The 22,679-nt window shown below is 38.0% G+C and overlaps 1 protein-coding gene across 1 annotated transcript in view; it reads left to right on the forward strand.

Moving 5' to 3' along the window:
* Nucleotides 1-22,679, forward strand: part of RAB3C (RAB3C, member RAS oncogene family) — a gene marked incomplete at its 3' end in the record, with an annotated part of 303,344 nt that overhangs the window by 244,974 nt on the left and 35,691 nt on the right. The window lies entirely within an intron of this gene.

Here is a 22,679-nt window from a genome sequence, read left to right on the forward strand (position 1 = left end):
TTCCTACCACTTTCTGTGGTATCCTTAGAATCCAAGCACAATTACAGAAGCAAAATAGACAGCCAGCATCTGGATTTAGTACAAGATGTTCAAATTCCATTGCATAAGAAAGACAGAATGTGCCTTGCTTGCTATTTCTTTGGGGTTTTTTCTCTATATACAATATTTTATACTGAGTGAGCACTTTATTATGCTATATGATTGTTGTTTTCAAGTTTCCATTGGAGGAGGGTGGGTAATAGGCACAGAATAGGTCATGTTATAGATTCTGGTTCTAGAGACACCACTGGCAACGTGTGTTACAGTTACAAACCTCTTTGAAACTCAGTTTCCTCATCTCTTAAGAATGAGTGTTATGACCCATGCCTACTTTACCAAGTCCTTGTAGATAAGATCAACTGAGATAAGAGATAGATATGAAAGAGTTTTAGAAATGGCAAAGCCATTTCAAATGCAAAACATTGTATATAGGGGAAGAAATGCTTGAGTGAGTAAGGTAGAGTTTTGATGCAAAGGAGGGAATCATGATTGATTGATTTTTTTTAAATAATTTTTATTGGAGTATAGTTGACTTACAATGTTGTGTTAGTTTCAGGTGTACAGCAAAGTGAATAAGTTATACATGTACATATATCCACTCTTTTTTAGATTATTTTCCCATATAGCTCATTATAGAGTATTGAGTAGAGTTCCCTGTGCTATACAGTAGGTCCTTATTAGTTATCTATTTTATATATAGTAGTGTGTATATGTCAATCCTAATCCCCCAATTTATCCCTCCCCCCTTTCCCCTCTAGTAACCATAAGTTTGTTTTCTACATCTGTTTTGGTATTGTAAATAAGACTATTTCTGTTTTGTAAATAAGTCCATTTGTACCATTTTTTAAGATTCCACATATAAGCGATATCATATGATATTTGTCTTTCTCTGACTTACTTCACTCAGTATAACAATCTCTACGTCCATCCATGTTGCTGCAAATGGCATTATTTTGTTCTTTTTTTATGGCTGAGTAATATTCCATTGTATATATGTACCACATCTTCTTTATCCACTCCTCTGTCGATGGACATTTAGGTTGCTTCCATGTCTTGGCTACTGTAAATAGTGCTGAAATGAACATTAGGATACCTTTTCAAATTATGTTTTTCTACAGATATATGACCAGGAATGGGATTGTTGGATCATGTAGTAGTTCTATATTTAGTTTTTTAAGGAACTTCCACACTGTTCTCCATAGTGGTTGTACCGATTTACATTGCCACCAAGAGTGTAGGAGGGTTCCCTTTTCTCTACACCCTCTCCAGCACTTATTGTTTGTAGATTTTTTGATGATGGCCATTCTGACTGTTGTGAGGTGATTGTAGTTTTGTACAACTACTCATTGTAATTTTGATTTGCATTTCTCTAATAATGAGTGATGTTGAGCATCTTTTTATGTGCTTTTTGGCTATCTGTGTGTCTTCTTTGGGAAAATGTCTATTTAGATCTTCTGTCCATTTTTTGGTTGGGTTGTTTGCTTTTTTGATATTGAGCTGCATGAGCTGTTTGCATATTTTGGAAATTAATTCCTTGTTGCTTCATTTGCAAATATTTTCTCCCATTCTGTTTGTTGTCTTTTCATTTTGTTTATGGTGTCCTTTGCTGTGCAAAAGCTTTTAAGCTTCATTACGTCCAATTTGTTTATTTTTGTTTTTATTTTCATTACTCTAGGAGGTGAATTCAAAAAGATATTTCTGCGATTTATGTCAAAGAGAGTTCTGTGTTTTCCTCTAGGAGTTTTATAGTGTCTGGCCTTACATTTAGGTCTTTAATCCATTTTGAGTTTATATTTGTGTATGGTGTTAGGGAGTGTTCTAATTTTATTCTTTTACATGTAGCTGTCCAGTTTTCCCAGCACCACTTATTGAAGAGACTGTCTTTTCTCCGTTGTATATTCACGGTTGCTGGTTTTGATATCATATTTGTGTGTGGATGATTTTTTACCACTACTTTATGTTTGCCTTTACCAGTGAGATTTCCCACTTGTGATTTTCTTGTTTCTAGTTGTGGCCTTCACCCCCCCCCCGCCACACACACACGTAGAGAAGTTCCTTTAGCATTTGTTGTAAGGCTGGTTTGGTGGTGCTGAATTCTCTTAGCTTTTGCTTATCTGTAAAGCTTTCGATTTCTCTCTCAAATCTGAATGAGAGCCTTACTGGTTAGAGTAATCTTGGTTGTAGGTTTTGCCCTTTCAACACTTTAAATATATCGTACCTCTCTGTTCTGGCCTGCAGAGTTTCTGCTGAAAAATCAGCTGTTAACCTTACGAGGATTCCTTGTGTGTTATTTGTTGCTTTTCCCTTGTTGCTTTTAATATTTTTTTCTTTGTCTTTAATTTTTGTCAATTTGATTACCATGTGTCTCGATGTGTTCCTCCTTGGGTTTATCCTGTATGTGACTCTCTGCACTTCCTGGACTTGGATGAGTGTCTCCCTTTCCCATGTTAGGGAACTTTTTAGTTATAATCTCTTCAAATTTTTTCTCAGGCCCTTTTCCTTTCTCTTCATCTTCTGGGACCTCTATATTGCAAATATTTGTGCATTTGCTGTTGTCACAGAGGTCTCTGTGACTGTCCTCATTTTTTTTCCATTCTTTTTTCTTTATTCTCTTCTATGGCAGTGATTTCAAACACTCTGTCTCCCAGCTCACTGTGTTCTTCTGCCTGTTATTCTGCTATTGATTCCTTCTAGTGTATTTTTTTATTTCAGTTATTGTGTTGTTCATCTCTGTTCTTCAAATCTTCTCTTTTTTAAACATTTCTTATATCTTCTTGGTCTGTTCCTCCATTTTTTTCTGAGATTTTGAATCATATTTACTATTATTACTCTGAATTATTTTTCAGGTAGATTGCCTATCTCCTCTTCCTTTAGTTGTTCTCATGGGTTTTTATCTTGTTGCTTTGTCTGCAACATATTTCTCTGTTGTCTCATTTTGTCTAACTTTCTGTGTTTGTGGTCTCCTTTCCACAGGCTGCAGGATCATAGGTCCTCTTGCTTCTGGTGTCTGACCCCTGGTGGGTGAGGTTGGTCCTAGAGCTTTTGTAGGCATCCTAGTGGGAGGGACCGGTGCCTGCCCTCTGGTGGGTAGAGCTGGGTCTTTTCCCTCTGGTGGACAGGGCTGTGTCAGGGGGTGTGATTTGAGGTGGCTGTGAGCTCAGTGCAACTTTAGGCAGCCTGTCTTCTGATGGGTGGCACTGTGTTCCTATCTTCTTTGTTGTTTGGCCTGAGGCTTTCCAGCACTGGAGCCTGTAGGTTGTTGGGTCAGGCTGGGTATGGTACCAAAGTTGGGACCTCCTGGAGAGTTCATGCCAATCAGTATTCCATGGGGCTTCCACTACCAGTCTCCTTGCCCCACACAGCAATCTACAGCTGACCCTTATCTCCCCAGGAGAGCCTCTAAGACCCCTAGGTAGGTCTAACCCAGGTTCCTATGGATGTACTGCTTTTTGCTGGTCCCAGTGCACATGAGACCTTGTGTGCACCCTCCAAGAGTAGAGTCTCTTTCCCCCAGCCCTGTGGAGTTCCTTCACTCAAGTTCTGCTGGTTTTCAAGGCTAAATGCTCTGGGGGTTCTTCTTCCCAATGCCAGATCCTCAGACTGTGTCTTGGAGGGCTATTTTTATGTGGGAACGTTTCTGTGTGGCCTGCATGGGTTTAAATTTTTTTGGTGCTAGGGCTGTTTTTAGTATAGGTGTCTGCCACCTCTTTCCTCAGTGTATGCTGTCCATTATCCCCTTGATAGGAGGTGTGACTGATGTTGTAGTGACAAGAGCCTGCATTGGATATTGAACCTCCCCTTTGTTCTGTGGTTGTCACTGCCCTGTTGGGTGGAGTCTGCTCCCTAGTTCTTGGAGTAGAGGCCCCCAGATCTGTTTCTTGGCTGTGATTCTGATCTGTGGTGTGAGTTAGGTGGGACTGGAGCCCTCCCACTGGGAGAGAAGCCACTGAGTATCCCTCCTCTGGAGCTGTTCACCTGTGGGTGTGCTCTGTTGTGTCACCTTTCACCTGGTGTGCAAGCTCTCAGATTACACTGCTGTTGGCACTGCTCTCAGCCCCACCTTAACTGTGTGGGTGTGCCGGCAGTTGGCCTGGTGTCTCTCAGGTGCTGTTTTCAACAGACCACTAGTGTAGGTCCACTGAAGTCAGGTTCCAGGATTGCAGTAATCATGGATCTACACCCACTGTGGGTGCTATGGGGTCAGCTCGGACTCTGGCCTGGCCCAACACCCATGTGTACGTGTCCACAAAGTCCACAGCTACTAAAGCTAGACCCTCTCAGCTGTAGGAGCACTCGTTGCCTGTTCAGATGTTCTGCAGGTGCTGAGTTTACAAAGCCGGTTGCAGGGGTGTAAATCCTCAGTTTGCACAGCAGTAAGGGGAGATTTCATCTCTTCTTCCTTAGTTGCACGGTCCCTGGGGCTCAGCTGTGGTTTCAGCCCCACCTATGCATGTGGGCCACCCACAAGCATCTGCTCCTGAGGCTGCCCCAGAGCACATGAGCCTGCCCTGTTGGGAAGGGGGCACAGAGGAGGCGGCGGCTGGGGGACATCCATGGCAGGGACTGGTGCGTGGGGAGAGAGGCTGCAATGGCCATGATTGATTTATTAATTCAAGGCATTTTTTACTGAGCACCAGTTGTGTATCCTGCACTGTGTCAGACATCACGGGGGATACCAAAAAAGTGTGATCCACAGTCCCTCGGCTCAAGTTGCTTCCAATCAAGTGGGGAGACCAGAGATACACACAAGAAAGCAGAAATAACAAGACAACAACAAAAATAACATCATGAGGATATGATAAGCTCGGAGACAGGCACCAAGAGGAAAGCAACAGAGGGAGGGAGGCAGACACAGGTGTTAGAATGAGGTGTGAGAGTGAAGTGAGACGGGAGGCAGATAAGGAGCAATGCAGAGGAAACAGGGAAAATGTATGGAAATGAGCAGAACAGCTAGGAAGAGGTGAGTGATGAGAGGAGCTAACCATCATATGGGTTAAATGGCAAGACAAGTTTTTAATGTTCCTGAAAGGAGAGTAGAATATGAAAACCATGAGGAGGAGAAGAAGCATCATGAATAAAGGGCACAGTGGAGTAAGGACATTGAGAGGAACATTGGGAGGACAGAGAGTGGAAAAGTTGGAACCCAGTGTGATGTTATGGAAGTAGAGTGGATTTGGGGAACAATTCCAGCCCTAAGCAAATGAGCTGGAATTTCTTTCTTTTCCTTCCTCCTTCCCTCCCTCCCTTCCTCCCTTCTCCCTCCCTCCCTCCTGTCCTTCCCTCCTCCCTCCCTCCTTCCCACCTCACTCCCTCCTGTCCCTTTTTCCTCCCTCCCTTCCTTCTGAGAGTCTGGCTTTCTAACCTTTTTGCCCAGGACCTACAGTAAGAAATGCATTCAATCTAGCAACCCAGTGCATACATACGTAGAAAGAGAATGAAACCAAAGTTTTACAAAACACATTTACTCTTATTAGATGAGATTTGTTCTGATGCTATTCTCTTTTCTATTATTTTTCATTTTCTTTTAATAATGGTTTCAACTCACTAAATAAATCTTAGGATCCACTAATGTGCTTCAACCTGCTATAATTTGAAAAACACTGTTCTGAAGGGGGTACTTTGTGATTAATCTGCAGGGAGTGTGCAGCACAGATTAGAGAAGCAGACATCCTCTCAGTGGGGCACCCTGTCACTTGGTCATCTCATAAATGAACTATGCACAGTCCAGTCTGAGAGCTTGACCATTTCCTTATGAGATTAGTGAGCTCATTAGACCAAAGGCTATCACCCAATGACTGCAAGAACCCTCCCACCAAACTTTCTTACATTCGCCCATGAGAAAATCATACAGCTGATACCTGTTCTTTCTGTGGCTGCCCTTGAGCTTTTATCATCTCGTTCATAGGGCCTCTCCCCATTCCATCAATTTAACAATCTTTTTCCCCCAAAAGTCTGAAAAACTTGGCTATCTTTTCTTAGTCCTCTTAGCACCTCAGGAAGTTAGGAATGGAGAACAGTAGATTCCCCAAGAGAAGAGAGAAAAGAAATCTGGGAGAGGGTTGGCAGGGTGTCTGCCTGAGACAATCTCTTCCCTCCCTGTATTTTCTTGACTAGTCAGGCATATCCTATGTGGGGGGAAGAAACTGCTACACAGACGTAAGTGACTTCTATATATAAACCTGAAAATTGTTTGGTTCAAAGTACAATAGATGGGAGCCAATATTTTAGTGACATTGAGCCAGGTAGCTGGTTACATTTTTTACCACTGTAATAAATTACCTGGGTGTTGAGAAGGTCATGTTGTGGAAGGGGACATGTAGAATGGTGTGAATGCATCAAGAGGGCAGCCTTCCTTGGAACTCCGCTGACTGACACAAACCCTTTTCATGCGGTACACAGATGAAGGAAAGTTCCTGAAATTGTGAGGCAGAAATGGTTTATGTACCCATACACATTCCTCCAATGATTTCTGATTGATTTTTTGCTCTGTATTCAATAAACCCCAGCAGTTGTCATAGCAACCAACACTTGGGCATTCTTAGAGTCGTTTACCTTCTTTAATGTGCTTTGTTCTTTTCATGACTACACACCCTTCTATAAATGATCATGAGAGATCATTTATACGGGGAAAAAAACCTCACAATCAGTTTAAAGATTTTAAAGGTCTTAGCTTTATTTTCTTTTAATTACTGGTAAAATTCCATTGTCCAGAACAGCATCACACACACACAAAGGTTGGGCACTGTTTTATAAATGTCATTACCACATCTTAGCAGATGGTTCAAAAACACTGCTGTATTGATCTAGTTACAATTAATTCTCCATTGTGGATGGTTACATCCATAACATTTGCTTATCCTAATGAAGGTACTTGATGGAACTGAGCTGTAGCTGAGGTCTTTAAAATACTTGTATGTCAGCTGCCCTTGCCAATCCAAACATGTACAATACATCAGGTGCTTGGGAATACAATCATAATGCTACCTTTCAGGAGCAACCGTTGTGGCGCCTGTGATACACTATGCAGACAATCAGCATTTTTCTGGTCTTCCCTTTCCTGGTTGTTTTGTTTCATTTGGCCTCCTGGGCATGCCCTCCTTCTTGCATTCTGCCATCTTGGCTTCTATACCATGGTGCTCTCTCTCCAGCCATACCTTGGCTGTTTCCTTGGGAGACTCCTCCTCTTTCTCCCTCTCGCACTTTGCCTTTCCATCCTTGGCCCACCACTCTTCTCTCTCTGCACTCTCCCTTAGATATTCCCAACCACTTCTGAGGCATGAACTCTGCCTATAAACTAATGACAGCCAAGTCATGTCTTAGCCCTGACCCTTTCACCTGACCCTCTACCCACCTGCCAGCTGCATGTATTCAATACTTCCGATTTTGGGTGGTCCTCTAAACAATGTGCAGCTGAATCCTCTGGGGTTCTTTTTCGAGTGCATATTTGTCAACCCTAACTCAGGCATGCTGCTTCAAAGTTTCTGAAGGCCAGGAATCTACATGTTTAACAAACAACATTCTGACTTTCCTACAACCCTAAAATTTTAGAACACTGGCTTAAATAGCTGCAAGTGTTTGGAGAAGGTAGGGAACTGCCCCTGAGCTGAACATTATCCTCTAGCTAGTATCATTCTTCCCATGTGTGTTTTTGGTATTTACTATAGGCACATGTACCTATAACAATATATAGGAATGTTTTCAATTTTTATTTTTATCCAAATGCCAAATTTATAATATGGCAATAATCTATATATATGTACAGTCTCATAATTTGTTTTAAATGTAAAAATATTAAATTAGAAAAAATAGAAATAATTAAAGATAGAAGTTTTCCTAAAATAAAAGTAATATAACTGGGAATAAGAACAAAGAAATGTATGGAGGAGAATGGATTTGTATTGCCCTGAAATTATAGAAGAAAGAATACTTGAACCATTTTTACAAGCACTGAATGGGCAGAAAGTGCAGAAACTCTGAGGTTTCCTAAAAATGCAGTCAGAGAAACAAAAATTGCAGATAAACTAAATTTGCTTCTGGAGAGAAGTGATGTTTTTAATAACTAATTTGTAAGGCTCTAATTTTGTTTTTAATTTGCATTCATATTTCTTCCTAAAGCAAGTAACAGATACATATATCCTATTACTCTCCATTCAAATAATTGTCATGATATCATGTGCCTGTATTACTAAATTCCAACCCTGTCGTCTCCATCCTTCCTCCTTGTCTAGCACAGGGAACCCATGAGGATTTCTGACAACTATAAAATATTCTTATACTTTGCCATCTTTCCAACCTGTAAAATTTGTTTCCCCTTCTTTTCACATTTAATGACTTGTTTTGTTTTGTCTATTCATCTTCAAATGTTTATTAAACACCTGTAATGATATTAAGGAGTCATAAAATAGGTATCTTCCTCCTCGTGGAGCTTAATGTGTGGTCTGCATGTCAAAAATACAATAAAATATCGTGAATGCATAAATTGTTTCCAGCCCTTCAAAACAAGTATAACTTGAAGGATGAAGGTGGGACATACAGATCTGCAAATATATAGTTCCTTCTGTATTAAGAATATGAAGAGTGACAAAAAAGTCACATTCTATGTCTATAAACTCTGAAACATTGATTCAGTAAAAGCTGGCTTAATTAAACAGTTCCTTCAAGGGAATAATCTCTTGAAGTAGAAAAAGGTAAATTAAAGACAAATCAGAAAGGATACTCCTTCACATAACAAAGTATATACTAAAAGAACTGATTGTTTCTGGAGGAGGGAGGTGGTGCAGACAGGATATATTCAATATAGTTGCTTCCCCAAAAGTCTAGATAAATCAAGTAAGGCAGATACACCATGGCTAATAGAGTTTGGACTCTATGGGACATTTCTATCCCACCAAGAATAAGTTTGAGCACATTGACCATGCGGCTTCATATGCCCTGATATCACTCTTGGGGACATGTTAACTAGGGTGAAAGGAACATCATTGTTACCAAGCCAGGAAAGTCTACCTCCTGAGATTTTAGTGCCCATGCTGCTGATTTCTGCTGAGACTGGATGACTTCAGGGATGCCTAATTTAGGAACTCTGATTCTAGGATTCTTCAATTGGTTTCTAATTTTAGTCTTTTAGTGTAAACACCCTTGTCTTTCATTGCCAACTCAGGTGAGAATGAACAAAGCAGTAACTTCACTGAACTTTGGATCCATGCAGCCTGATCCTACACAGCCAGATTCTCTTTATACATTTTCCATTGAAGAGAATTATAATTACCAGCGTCACACCCTCCTGACTGCTAAGCTCCGCTTGAGTCACTGTATACTTGGAACGACCTTGAGATACAGATTAGGTCTTAACTGTGTTTAGTTTTCTATTTTACAATCCAGGAGAGAATTAGGGTCTATATTACAGATAAGCCTATTTAAACTCTGTTCATGGACCCCAGAGTCTTCCAGTGATCCACAGTGATCCAGTGAAAGATGACAGAAAATGACTAGAACACTGTTCAGGATAAATTTTCTCAAATGCAATATTGCCCAAGTACATAATATTTATTTTCAAACAGTGCCCAGCTTTATGGAATTTCCTCCAACCAGTAAATTGGAAAACTCCTTTACTACTCATTCTGTGCCTTATAAGAAACCTCTGAAAATTCTTGATGCCTCACTCTCTGGGCCTTAAAAATTACACTGAGGGCTTCCCTGGTGGAGCGGTGGTTGAGAGTCTGCCTGCCGATGCAGGGGACACAGGTTTGTGCCCCGGTCCGGGAAGATCCCACATGCCGCGGAGCGGCTGGGCCCGTGAGCCATGGCCGCTGAGCCCGCGCGTCCGGAGCCTGTGCTCTGCAATGGGAGAGGCCACAACAGTGAGAGGCCCGCATACCGAAAAAAAAAAAAAAAAATTACGGTGAGACAGTTACCACTAACCGGTTAACAGCAACTTCTTAGTACCTTTAGAGCATTATTTTAGGGAATCTGTCAGGAGGACTACTTACGGTAGTTCCCTTCTAAATAATGAAAAATTAAGGTATTGTAAAGTGTGCTGTCTTTCTTCTTTGTTGCGCTGAGAGAGCAACATAAGACTGCTCTGAGACTAGGAATAACAGATAAATTAACTCAAGTCACAGGTAGGCCTCAGAACATTGAGGGGATCTCACTTCTTTCTCAGAAAATTCAATTCAGGCAAGACCAGGGCAAGGAGAGGAGAAAAGTAAATAGAAGGAAGATTGAATCTAGAGAAGGGGTTCTCAAAAATACCAGTGTACAAGCTATACATCAGGCCAGTTAAATTGGGATCTCTCTGGTGGGACTCAGTCAACAGTATTTTATTTTATTTTATTGAGGTATAATTGATATATTAATTCAGGTGTGTAACATAATGATTCAATATTTGTATGTAATGCAAAATGCAAAATGATCACCACAGTAAGTCTATGTCCATCACTATACATAATTACAAAAACTTTTTTCTTGTGATGAGAACGTAAGATTTATTCTCTTAACAACTTTCAAATATGCAATACAGTATTTTCAACTATGGTACTGTGCTGTACATTACATCCCTGTGATTTATTTATTTTATAACTGGACATTAGTACCTTTTTAACCTTTCATCCATTTTGCCTGCCCAACCCCCGGCCCCTACCTCTGTTCACCACCAGTCTGTTCTCTGTATCTGAGGTGGGTTTTATTTTGGAGGGTTTTTTTGGGGGGAGGTGGTTTGCTTTTTTTTCTGAGATTCTGCATATAAGTGAGATCATACAGTATTTGTCTTTCTCCTTCTGACATATTTCCCTCAAGGTTCATCCATGTTGTCATAAATGGCAAGATTTCTTTCGTTTTTATAGCTGAATAATATTCTATTGTGTACGTGTGTGTGCATATGTGTGTTTATCCATTCATCCGATGATGGACACTTAGGTTGTTTCCATATCTTGGCTATTGTAAATAATAATGTAGTGAACGTAAGGGTGCCTATATCTTTTTGAGTTAATGTTTTTGTTTTTATTGTATAAATGCCTAAAAGTGGAATTTCTGGATCATATGATATTTCTATTTTTAATTATTTGAGGAATATCCATATATGGCTATACCAATTTATATTCCCATCAACAGTGCACAAGGGTTCCTGTTTCTTCATACCCTTACCAACACTTGTTAATTTTTGTATTTTTGGTAATAGCCATTCTAACAGGTGTGAGGTGATATCTCTTTGTGGTTGTGACTTACATTTCACTGATGATTAGTGATGTTAAACATTCTTTCACATACCTGTTGGCCATCTGTACGTCTTTGGAAAAAATGTCTATTCAGATCCTCTGCCCAATTTTTAATCATATTTTTTGTTTATTTATTGCCTTTGAGTTGTACAAGCTCTTTATATATTTTGGATATTAACCCCTTCTCCGGATAAATAGTTTGCAAGTTTTTTCTCCCATTCTGTATGTTGTCTTTTCATTTTCTTAATAACTTTTTTTTCTTTTTTGCTGTGCAAAAGCTTTTAAGTTTGATTTAGTCTCATTCGTTGATTTTTGCTTTTGTTGTTTGTGCTTTGGGTATCATATCCAAAGAGTCATTGCCAAGACCAGTGTTGAGGAGTTTCTTCCCTATGTTTTCTTCTAGGAGTTTTATAGTATCAGGTATTGTGTTTAGGTCTTTGATTTATTTTGAGTTGACTTTTATGAGTGCTGTGAGATAAAGGTCCATTTTCATTATTCTGCATGTGTTCATCCATTTTTCCCAACACCATTTGTTGAAGAGACTATCTTTCTTTATTTGGTGCTCTGGGCTCCCTTGTCAAATATTAGTTGATTTTATGAGCAGGGGTTTAATTCTGTGCTCTCTAACTTTATTCCATTGGTCTATGCGTCTATACTGTTTTTTTATTACTGTAGCTTAGTAGTATAGTTTGAAGTATGATAGCTCCAGCTTTGTTCTTTTTCCTCAGGATTGCTTTGGCTGTTTGGAGTCTCTTGTGGTTCCATACAAATTTTAGGATTGTTTTTTCTATTTCTGTGAAGAATGCCTATGGTATTTTGTTGGGAATTACATTAAATCTGTAGATAGATTTGGATGTTATGGACATATTAATAATATTCTTCCAATCCATGACAGTATGATGTCTTTCCACTTGTTTGTGTCTTCAGTTTCTTTCAGCAAAGCCTTGTAGTTTTCTTATAGTCTTATACAGATCTTTCACTTCCTGGGCTAAATTTATTCCTAAGTATTTTAATGTTTTTAATGCTATTGTGAATGGTATCTTGTTCAGATATTTCAACCTTAGTGTAAAGAAATGAAACTGGTTTCTGTATGTTAATTTTGTATCCTATAACTTTACTGAAATTGTTGATTAGTTCCAAAGTTTTTTGGTTGAGACTTTGGAATTTTCTATATACTGAATCATATTGTCTACAAATAGCAAATCATTCCTGATTTGGATGCATTTTATTTCTTTGTCTTGCCTAATCCCTCTAGCTAGGACTTCCAGTACTATACTCAATAGGAGTGGTGAGAGTAGGCATTCTTGTCTCATTCCTGATCTTAGTGGAAAAACTTTCAATTCTCCTCCGTTAAGTATAACGTTAATTGTGGGTTTGTCATATATGTTGTGGTATATTCCTTCTATACCCAATCTGCCAAGGGTTTTTATCATGAAAGGGTGTTGTATTTTGTCAAATGTTTTTCTACATCTGTTGGGATGATCATGTCATTTTTATCTTTTATTCATATGATGATTACATTTATTGATTTGTGTATGTTGAACCATCCAGAGATAAATCCCACTTGACAATGGTGTGTAATCCTTTTTATGTTCTCTTGAATTTGGTTCACTAATATTCTGTTGAAAGTATTTTCATCCATATTCATCAGGGGTGTTGGTCTGTACTTTTCTTGTGGTGTCCTTATCTGGTTTGGTATCAAGGTGATGCTGACCTCATAGAATGAGTTTGGAAGTGTTTCCTTTTCTTCAATTTTATGGAGAGTTTGAGAAGGATTGGTATTAATTCTTCTTTGAATGTTTGGTAGAATTCATCAGTGAAGCCATCAGCCCCCCCTGGGGTTTTATGTGTTGGAGAGTTTTGATTACTGATTCAATCTCTACTCATTGTTGATCTTTTCAGATTTTCTATTTTTTTCTCATTCAGTCTTGTTAGGTCATGTGTTTCTATAAATTTAGCTATTTCTTCTAAGTTATATAATTTGTTGGCATATAATTGTTTATAATAGTCTCTTGTGATCTTTTGAATTTCTGTAGTATCAGTTGTAATGTCTCCTTTTTATTTCTAATTTTATTTATATGAGTTTTCTCTCTTTTTTTTTTAGTCTGGCTAAATGTTTTTCAATTTTGTTTCTTTTCAAAGAAGCAGCTCATAGTTTCATTGATCCTTTTTATTCCTTCTCTAAACTCCATGTCATTTATTTCTGCTCTGATCTTTATTATTTCCTTCCTTCTGCTAACTTTGGGCTTAATTTATTCATTTTCTTGTTCCTCGAGTTGTAAAGTTAGGTTATTTGAGATCTTTCTAATTTCTTAATACATTGTTTTTTTCAGTATAAACTTTCCTCTCAGAATAATTTTTGCCACATCACATAAGTTTTAATGTTTTATTTTCATTTCTTTGCTGATTTCTAGTTCATGCCATTATCAGAAAAGATAGTTAGTATAATTTCAATCTTCTTAAATTTGCTAAGATTTTTTTTTGTGTGTCTTGTATGGTCTATTTTGGAAAATGTTTCATGTGCACTTGAGAAAAGTGTATATTCTGCTGTTGGATGGAATGTTCTATATATGTCTGTTAAGTCCATTTTTTTTAGAGTATGGTTCAGTTCCAACATAGTGCCAAATGGGAGTGGGGCAGGCTAATCAACTCTCTTGGATCCTCAGAGATCCTATCTACTTACTTTCTAATACACAGGCAGGAAGAAATTTCTTGGGTGTCCTGGTACAATGGACAGAGGCAGTTTGGTTTTGTTATGAATGTCCAACTCATTGTAAATAAAAGGGGAGAGGAAAAGGGATGACTCACACTGCCATGATGCTGACGTCACTTCATTTGAAACTTTTTTTGTTTGTACAATCCTTAGACTTAAAAAAAAGTGTTTGGAGATCACTGATTAGATGATGGTTTATAGGGAGAGAATAGGAAGCTTATGTGTGCACACACACATGTATGTCACATGAATCAAAATCTCTAAAGCTGGAGTACAGACACTGGTGTTTTAGCTCCTCTGATGATTCTAATGTATATCCAGGGTTGAGAACCCCTAATTTATGTTCTGCCCATGTGTTACCTGATTGTGCTGAAGTTGAGGACCATAGGCCTAAACTGAGCAGTGGCAGTGGGGTACAAATGAGGAGAGAAACTTTTACATATTTAAGCAGTAGAACTAACAACAGTTGGTGAATATCTGGATCCTGAAGGCTGAGGGGGGTAAAAGATGACCCAAGGTTTCTGGCTTGAGTAACTAACTGAAGTCATTATGGAGGGAAATTTGGGAGTAAAATCAGCATGTTAACAGGCAGAAGGGAAGAAACCCAAGAAGAAGCAGAGGGTGGAGAGTCAGGAGAATGGAGCTACTTGGTGGAGAGCCATAGGGTGAATGGGACAAGATCTAGTGAGCAAATGGAAAGAACTAGCATTAAACCTAGACACTGGAAACCAGAAATCCATAGTTTTAAAGATGACAGTAAATTATTTTTCAAATGCAAGTAGCCATCCCTTTCTTTCTATGAATTTAAATTGTTGTTAAGAGTTGCCTCCATTAAATGCATTTTTTATAACATTTCCTAATTTTGTATGCATTTCCTAATTGGTAGGAAAAAGTAAAGCAAATCATAAGAACTGGCCATCATGGCCATGTCTGCATTATTAACCTTGTCTTTAGCAATAGACCATAACTAGTTTAATGGTTGGTGGGGTGCACATTTTTATAGCTAATTTCAATTCGTGTGCTTCAGCCTATCATTATAGTGTCAGTTTAGCTTGCCAAGGGCCACTTAGTTAGGTGGGGTACACAAGCCAGAGAAGCATGAGCATTTCTGGTGGTGAACACATTCCTGCCTGGGCTATTTTAAAGCTTTCTTGTCAAGCTCAGACCTGCAATGTTGCCTCCAGCAACCACACTTTAATAACGTATTTTTTTCCTTCAGTTTTTTAATCTCTTTCTCTTGTCCCTACAAAACCAATTCTGTAATAAAGCCAGGCTGAGGAGCCACAAACTCTAATGAGAAGAGCAGTACCCTGAAGCCTATTTTTAAAACTGAAACCACTTGCATCATATATGCATCGACTTTGTTCTTCAGAAGATTTTTAAAGATTTATTTAAATCTTAATCATAGTGTTTATGAAAGAACAAGAATTTCCAATTTCTGGATTCAGTGCTGTTTAAATGCTCTAAGTACCCAGTAATGCTGTTTAAATGCTCTAAGTACCTGTCTGCACACAACTCTCTGCCTGGAAACATGGCCACCCAACAATTATTTCCACTGGCTCACTTTCTCTTTGACTAAGTAGTCCCAGGAGGTATAAAGCAAATCAACAGGGTCCATTTTAACGTGTTTGGATTAGTTTAGGTGTGATCCTACTTGTGTGGTAGGAAGGGAAGGGACCCCTACTTCCTCCTGATCCTTGTCTCCTTTGAGCTCCCCAATTCATATGAACTCTTGCTCTCCATTATCTCATAATCTTATGAATCTCTACTCTCTTTACTGGAAGCTAAAATTCACTCCCTAGCAAGTATCTGTTCTTTATGAATAAAGTGACTGTGTGCCCCAGTGTGCTCAGGACAGTCTCAATTTATGCTCATTTTTCAGTATGAGTATTAATAGCACCCCCTTTCAATCTCAAAAATGACTTGGTTTAAATGATAAATTTTATGGTCATCCAGCCCATGGATCCCCACCCACGCAGCATGTTTGAGTGGTAAACTCAACTTCCTCATTTACCTCGGGGTTCTGCATGCTGCTACTCTTCTGAACTGCCACTCATTTAATATTTTCACATCTCCCAGTAAATGAAGACCCTGGTGAATCCTTCTTTGACTCACCACTTTCTTTAGTCAACCCCACTAACCTAGGTGGTCTTTCCCATATTTCTCCTTACTGATCCAGATTTCTACCAACATTGATCTCTGGTGATATCCTCATTCCCATGAGTCCAGCTGCTCCAAGGGCTGCTGATATGCTCAATATGTTCTTGCTAAAGAACCTCCAAATTCCCATTGTCCTGCTACCACTTGTGAATCAAAGCTTATCTTCTAAACAACCTCAAATTGATATGTCACATGTCCCATCTTACAAAATTATCCATCCCTCACTTTTCTTACCTGGATTTGGCTCAGAACCCTACCTTTGCTTCTCCTCTTAGAATGATCTTCCAAGCTGTGACCTCTTCTCATTTTGTGAAATGTTTATAAATGAACCCAATTCCGTGTTACAGAAATCTGTATAAACTGGTGTCTTTGTCTTTTATTTGGTTTTTAAAAAAACAGCAAATGCTAATATCAATGTTACTTAACAATAAAATTAACATCAGATATAAGAAATACAAACTGCAGCATTGGTATAGAGTTTAATCTGCTAAGTGTTGAGAGTTGAAAGAGTTTAAATCAATGAGGACCATTTGATCACACTGAATTGTGAAATATATTCTTGGTCAGCACAGTTGGCAGAGGTCCAGGTCTGTTTACCAGCTTTGTACACTTACCAATGTTATTTCTTTTCCCTTGAGGAAAAATTATCAGAGCAGGGGAGAGTGGGGGAACAAATCACACTAACCAAATTCACAAGGGACTGATTTGTAATTAAAAATGCCTTTTATTATTGAGAAGTTTAAATGTTACATCATTGATAATATTTCTAACAGCTAATCAAGTGCATCCTATTGTCAATAGATAATACCCTTAGAAAAGGCGTTCAATTTCATAAGGTTTCTCAGTGGCCCTAGAGCAAAGAAAAGGGAACCCAACAATATTCACTCATTTATTCCTTATTGTATTGACTGTTTACTATGTGCCAGGTCTGTGACATTATAGGAATACCAGTGAGCAAGGACAGTGTTTCCTTTTCCAATGGAAGTGGGCAGGTAGGCAAACCTGAATACCCACACAACTTGGTCAGGCACCCTCTCTTTCCCCTTGACCATGCTGAACAGTAAATACTCTCAATCCTTGACTCTCCTTTTTCTTGACTCCATGCAGACCAACTCCATTCTCTCCTGATGGTCTCACCTTGGAAATTTTAAAACTCATTAGGCCATGGCTAAGAGAAAGATCTTGCCTCCTGTGTTAGAAATTTGGGAGACACCCTAGTCCCTTAATGGATTTTGGGAAATGTCATGCATGTTCTCACCAGAGTCATCTGTTAATCCTATCTTGCAGTGAATTATGCCTGCATATGGCTAATCTCATGTACTTTGTAGCACTAATTTAGCACCGTTATTCCTCAGTGGGTGACTTTTTCTTGTTTCAATCCCAAATTCCAAGGATACATTCTATTTGGTACCTGTAGGCACCTCTTCCATATCTGTGTACGATATCTAAACCATGGTATTTCATTCATGAATGTCATCAGAATAGAAATTTTCCCCACTAAGTCTAAATACTACACCCTATTCTCTCTCTTCTGCATTTAGTTATTTTCATTGAGGTATAATTGTCATATTAGTTTCAAGTGTACAACATGATTCAATATTTGTATATATTGTGAAATGATAATACAATAAGTCTAGTTGACACCCTTCCCCATTTATAGTCACTTTTTTCCCTGTGATAAGGACTTTTAAGATTCTTAGCAACTTTCAAATATACAACACATTATTAACTATACTCACCATGCTGTACATTACATCCCCATGACTTAGTACTTTTTGACCTCCTTCACCCATTTCATTCACCACCAACCCCCTCCTGTGGAAACCACCAATCTGTTCTCTGTATCTATGAGCTCGTTTTTTGGTTTGTTTTTTTAGATTCCACATATAAGTGAGATCATATGGTATTTGTCTTTCTCTGTTTGACTTATTCACTTAGCATAATGCCTTCAAAATCTATCCATGTTGTTGCAGATGGCAAGATTTCATTCTTTGTTATGGTTGAATAGGATTCCATTGTATAAGTATGTACCACATTTTCTTTATATTCAATACATTCGTCCATTGATGGGTATTTAGGCTGTTTCCATATCTTGACTATTGTAAATAATGATGCTATGAACATAGAGGTTCATATATCTTTTCAAATTAGTGTTTTTATTTTCTTCACATAAATACCCAGAAGTAGAGTTGCTGGATCATGTGATAGTTCTATTTTTAATTTTTTGAGGAACCTCCATACTGTTTTCCGTAGTGGCTGCAAAATTTGCATTCTTACCAATAGTGCACGAGGGTTCCCTTTTCTCTACATCCTTGCCAACACCTGTTTTTCATGTCTTTTTGATAATAGCGATTCTAACAGGTGTGAGATAATGTCTTGTTGTGGTTTTGATTTGTATTTCCCTGATGATTAGTGTTGTTGAGAATTTTTTCATGTGCCTGTTGGCCATCTGTTTGTCTTCTTTGGAAAACTGTATATTCAGATCCTCTGACCATTTTTTAATCAGATTTTTTTTTTCCTGTTGAGTTGTATGAGTTCTTTATATATTTTGGATATTAACCCCTTATCAGATATATGATTTGCAAATATATTCTCTCATTCAGTAGGTTGCCTTTTCATTTTGTTGATGGTTTCCTTTCTTGTACAGAATCTTTTGTTTGATGTAGTCTCACTTGTTTAATTTTGCTTTTATTGCCTTAGCTTTTGGAGTTAGATCCAAAAGGTCATCACCAAGACCAATGTCAAGGAGCTTACTGGCTGTTTTCTTCTGGCAGTTTTATGGTTTCAGGTCTTACATTCAGGTCTTTAATCCATTGTGAATTAGTTTTTATGTATGGTGTAAGATAGGGTTCCAGTTTTATTCTTTTGCATGTGGCTTCCAGTTTTCCCAGTACCATTTATTGAAAAGACTGTCCTTTCCCTATTGTATATTCTTGGCTCCTTTGTTGTAAATTAATTGACAAAATATTTATTGCTGGGCTATCTGTTCTGTTTCATTGAGCTATGTGTCTGTTTTTATGCCAGTACCACGCAGTTTTGATTACTATAGCTTTGTAATCTACTTTGAAATTAGGGAACATGATGCCTCCAGCTTTGTCCTTGCTCAAGATTGCTTTATCTATTCAGAGTCTTTTGTGGTTCCATATAAAATTTAGGATTGTTTGTTCTATTTCTGTGAAAAAAAAATGCCATTGGAATTTTGATAGGAATTGAATTGAATCTATAGATTGCTTTAGGTAGTGTGGATAGTTCAATGATATTAATCCCACCAATCTATGAGCATGGAATATCTTTCCATTTATTTGTATCTTATTTCTTTCATCAATGTCTTATAGATTTAGTGTATGGGTTTTTCACCTCCTTGCATAAATTTATTCCTAAGTATTTTATTCTTTTTGGTGCAGTTGTAAATGAGACAGTTTTATTAATTTCTTTGCCTGGTAGTTTGTTATTAGTGTATAGAAACACAGAAGATTTTTGTATATTGATTTTGTATCATCAACTTCCCTAACTTTGTTTATTAGTTGGAAAATTTTTTGGTGGATTCTTCATGTTATTTTATATGTAATATTATGTCATTTGCAAAAAGTGACAGTTTTACTTCTTTTTTGATTTGGATGCTTTTTTTTTTTTTTTCCCTTTTCTTGCCTGATTTCTCTGGCTAAGGCTTCCAATACTATGTTGAATAAAAGTAGTGAGAGTGGGCATCCTTGTCTTGTTTCTGCTCTTAGAGAAATAGCTGAAAGCTTTTCCTGATGAAAGTCATCAGAATAGAAGTTTTACCCCCGCTAAGTCTAGATACTACACGCTTATTTTGTCTGTCTCTTTTGCCTTTACTTTAATTAACTGACATTCTCCTGGATTGGCTTTAACTGACAGAGAAATTGCCATTCTAAGCAAGAGGTTTATTCAAAACACATAACTCATACAACTCAATAGCAAAAAGTGCGTAACCCAATTTAAAAATGGGTAAAGGACATGAAGAGAGATTTCTCCAAAGAAGACATAAGCAAAAAGCCAACAGGTACGTGAAAAGATGTTCACCATTACTAGTCACTAGGGAAATGCAAGTTAAAACCAACAATGAGTTTTCACTTCATGCCTGTTAGAATAGCCATAATCACAAAGACAAGAGATAATAAATGCTGGCAAGGATGTGGAGAAAAGAGAACTCTTATGCCCTGTTGGTGGGAATATAAATTGGTACAGCCACTATGGAAAACAGTGGCTTTTTGAGGATTCTCAAACAAATTAAAAATAGAACTACCATATGATCCAAGTTAACAAAAACACTAACTTGAAAAGATATCTACACTCTCATGTTCATAGCAACATTATTTACTATAGCCAAGATATGGAAACAACCTAAGTGTTCATAGATGGATGAACGCATGAAGTTGTGGGGAGTGTATACACACACACAATGGAATATTATTCAGCCATTTTAAAAAAACGAGGAAATTCTACCATTTGCAACAACATGGCTATACTTTGAAGACATTAAGCTAAGTGAAATAAGTTAGAACAAGACAAATATTGTATGATCTCACTTTTATGTGTAAACTTTAAAAAAAAAGCCAAACTCATAGAAGAAGATACATGAGATTTGTGGTTAACCAGAGGTGGGGGAGGGAGGAGTGAGAGTTGGATGGAGGTGGTCAAAAGGCACAAACTTCCATATATAAGATAAATAAGTCCTAGGGATATAATGTACAACATGATAACTATAGCTCACACAGCTGTATGGTATATAAGAATGTTAAGAGAGTAAATTCTAAGAGTTCTCATTACAAGGAGAAAGTTTTTTTCCTGCTATCTTCTTTCTTTTCTTTTTATTGTATTTATGAGAAGATGGATGTTAGCTGAACCTAATGTGGAAATCATTTCACAATATATGTAAGTTGAACCATCATCATTCTGTATGCCTTGAGCTTATACAGTGATGTATGTCAATTATTTCTCACTAAAACTGTGGAGAAAAAAAGACTGCAGGATTAATCATCATCTCGTCCTCTGCCTTGATGGCTTAATGAACAAAGAAACTGCTGTTGGAGAGATGGTTCCTTTTCCAGATTCAAGATTTGTCAAGAGAAGGGATGGCTTAATTACAACTTTCAGAATCTCTCACTATATGTAGGAAAATCATTTGCATGAAGCTTCACATGCTTTCTGTGTCTGTTCTAAATAGGACAACTAGGCTGTGTTACCATAGAAAGGAACTAGATTTAGGCTTTGAGGAGAATGTCCTGATTTTAAGAGTGGGTAAACGTTAAAATATGTTACTCAGGGTGGATAAGAATCCCCAAGAACATTTTTCTGAAGCTGACAGCTATCATTCTATAATGTTTGAGTGTGGTGCTGCCAGAATATAAAATAGAAATTAAGGGATGCTTGGAGATTAAGAATGCAGGAATTAGAGTCAGACTTCACTTCCTGTCCTGGTCTGCCAAACGTGTGACCCAATCACTTTTCTCAACTGTAAAATGGGCAGTGTGAAAGTACTTCATGGAGCTTGTCCCAAGATTAGGAAATAGATGCAAGATGCCTGGCACAGTATTTGCACATAGTGTGTGCTCAATAAAAGTTAGTTATATTTAAGATTCCACATCCTTGGATATCACAGTGAGATCTCATTAATTTGGGCCCTGATAATTGAACATTTATTACACTACTTGCTCTATGTCACATGCATCCCTCACAGCAAAAATAAGCCACTGATAATGCATATAAATATATTTGTAAACTAAAATCCTGCACAATAAAAGTTATTGATATTTTCCCTTCATAAATAGGCTGTCTGGAAATTGTCTCCTTTATCACTGAAAGCCTATTAAAATGTTAAGGTACAAGGGGAATATTTAAACGATTTAAGAAAAACTCCTTTTAAACACTCAGCAGCTATTTCCGTCTACACAGTTACTCTGCCAATCATAAATGATCCTTCTTTACCAAAACCAGTCTGACAGAACCTCCACTTCAACATCTGAATTAACAACTATTGAAGTGTTGAAGTGTAACAACTCTGCGTTTCTTCAATAGTTTCAGAAATGTATCTTTCCTCACAGTTGGATAGAGATGGTTTGTTTTATATCACAAATTTTCCGCAAGGCAAAAACAAAATAATATTACATGGAATTCTGTACTAGGTAAACCCCACCTAGAAATAATCTGGCTGACAAAATTGCTCACAGTTGTACTCACTTTATAAACAAAAGAATAACTGATTCTCTTTTATTTTTCCATTCCCTTTCTTCCCCTTCTCCCAGCAATCAGTCCTTTAATTAGCCAAAATCTACCAGACATCTGCTGGTGTCGGGCACTATATTAAATGTCGTGTGAGATAGAGAGAAGTCCTTATGGGATGCACAATCTAACTGGGGATCAAAATACACCTAGCATGAGGAGGTGGGGTAAGGGGAGGCTGAGAATGGGGATTAACTACTTAATGGATACAGAGATTTTGGCAGGGTGATGATTATGTTCTGGAATTAGGCAGTGGTGGTGGTTGCACAATATTGTGAGTGTACTAAAAGCTACTGAATTGTACACTTTAAAAT

Source organism: Stenella coeruleoalba, assembly GCF_951394435.1.
Source record: "Stenella coeruleoalba genome assembly, chromosome: 3".
Lineage (NCBI taxonomy): Eukaryota > Metazoa > Chordata > Mammalia > Artiodactyla > Delphinidae > Stenella > Stenella coeruleoalba.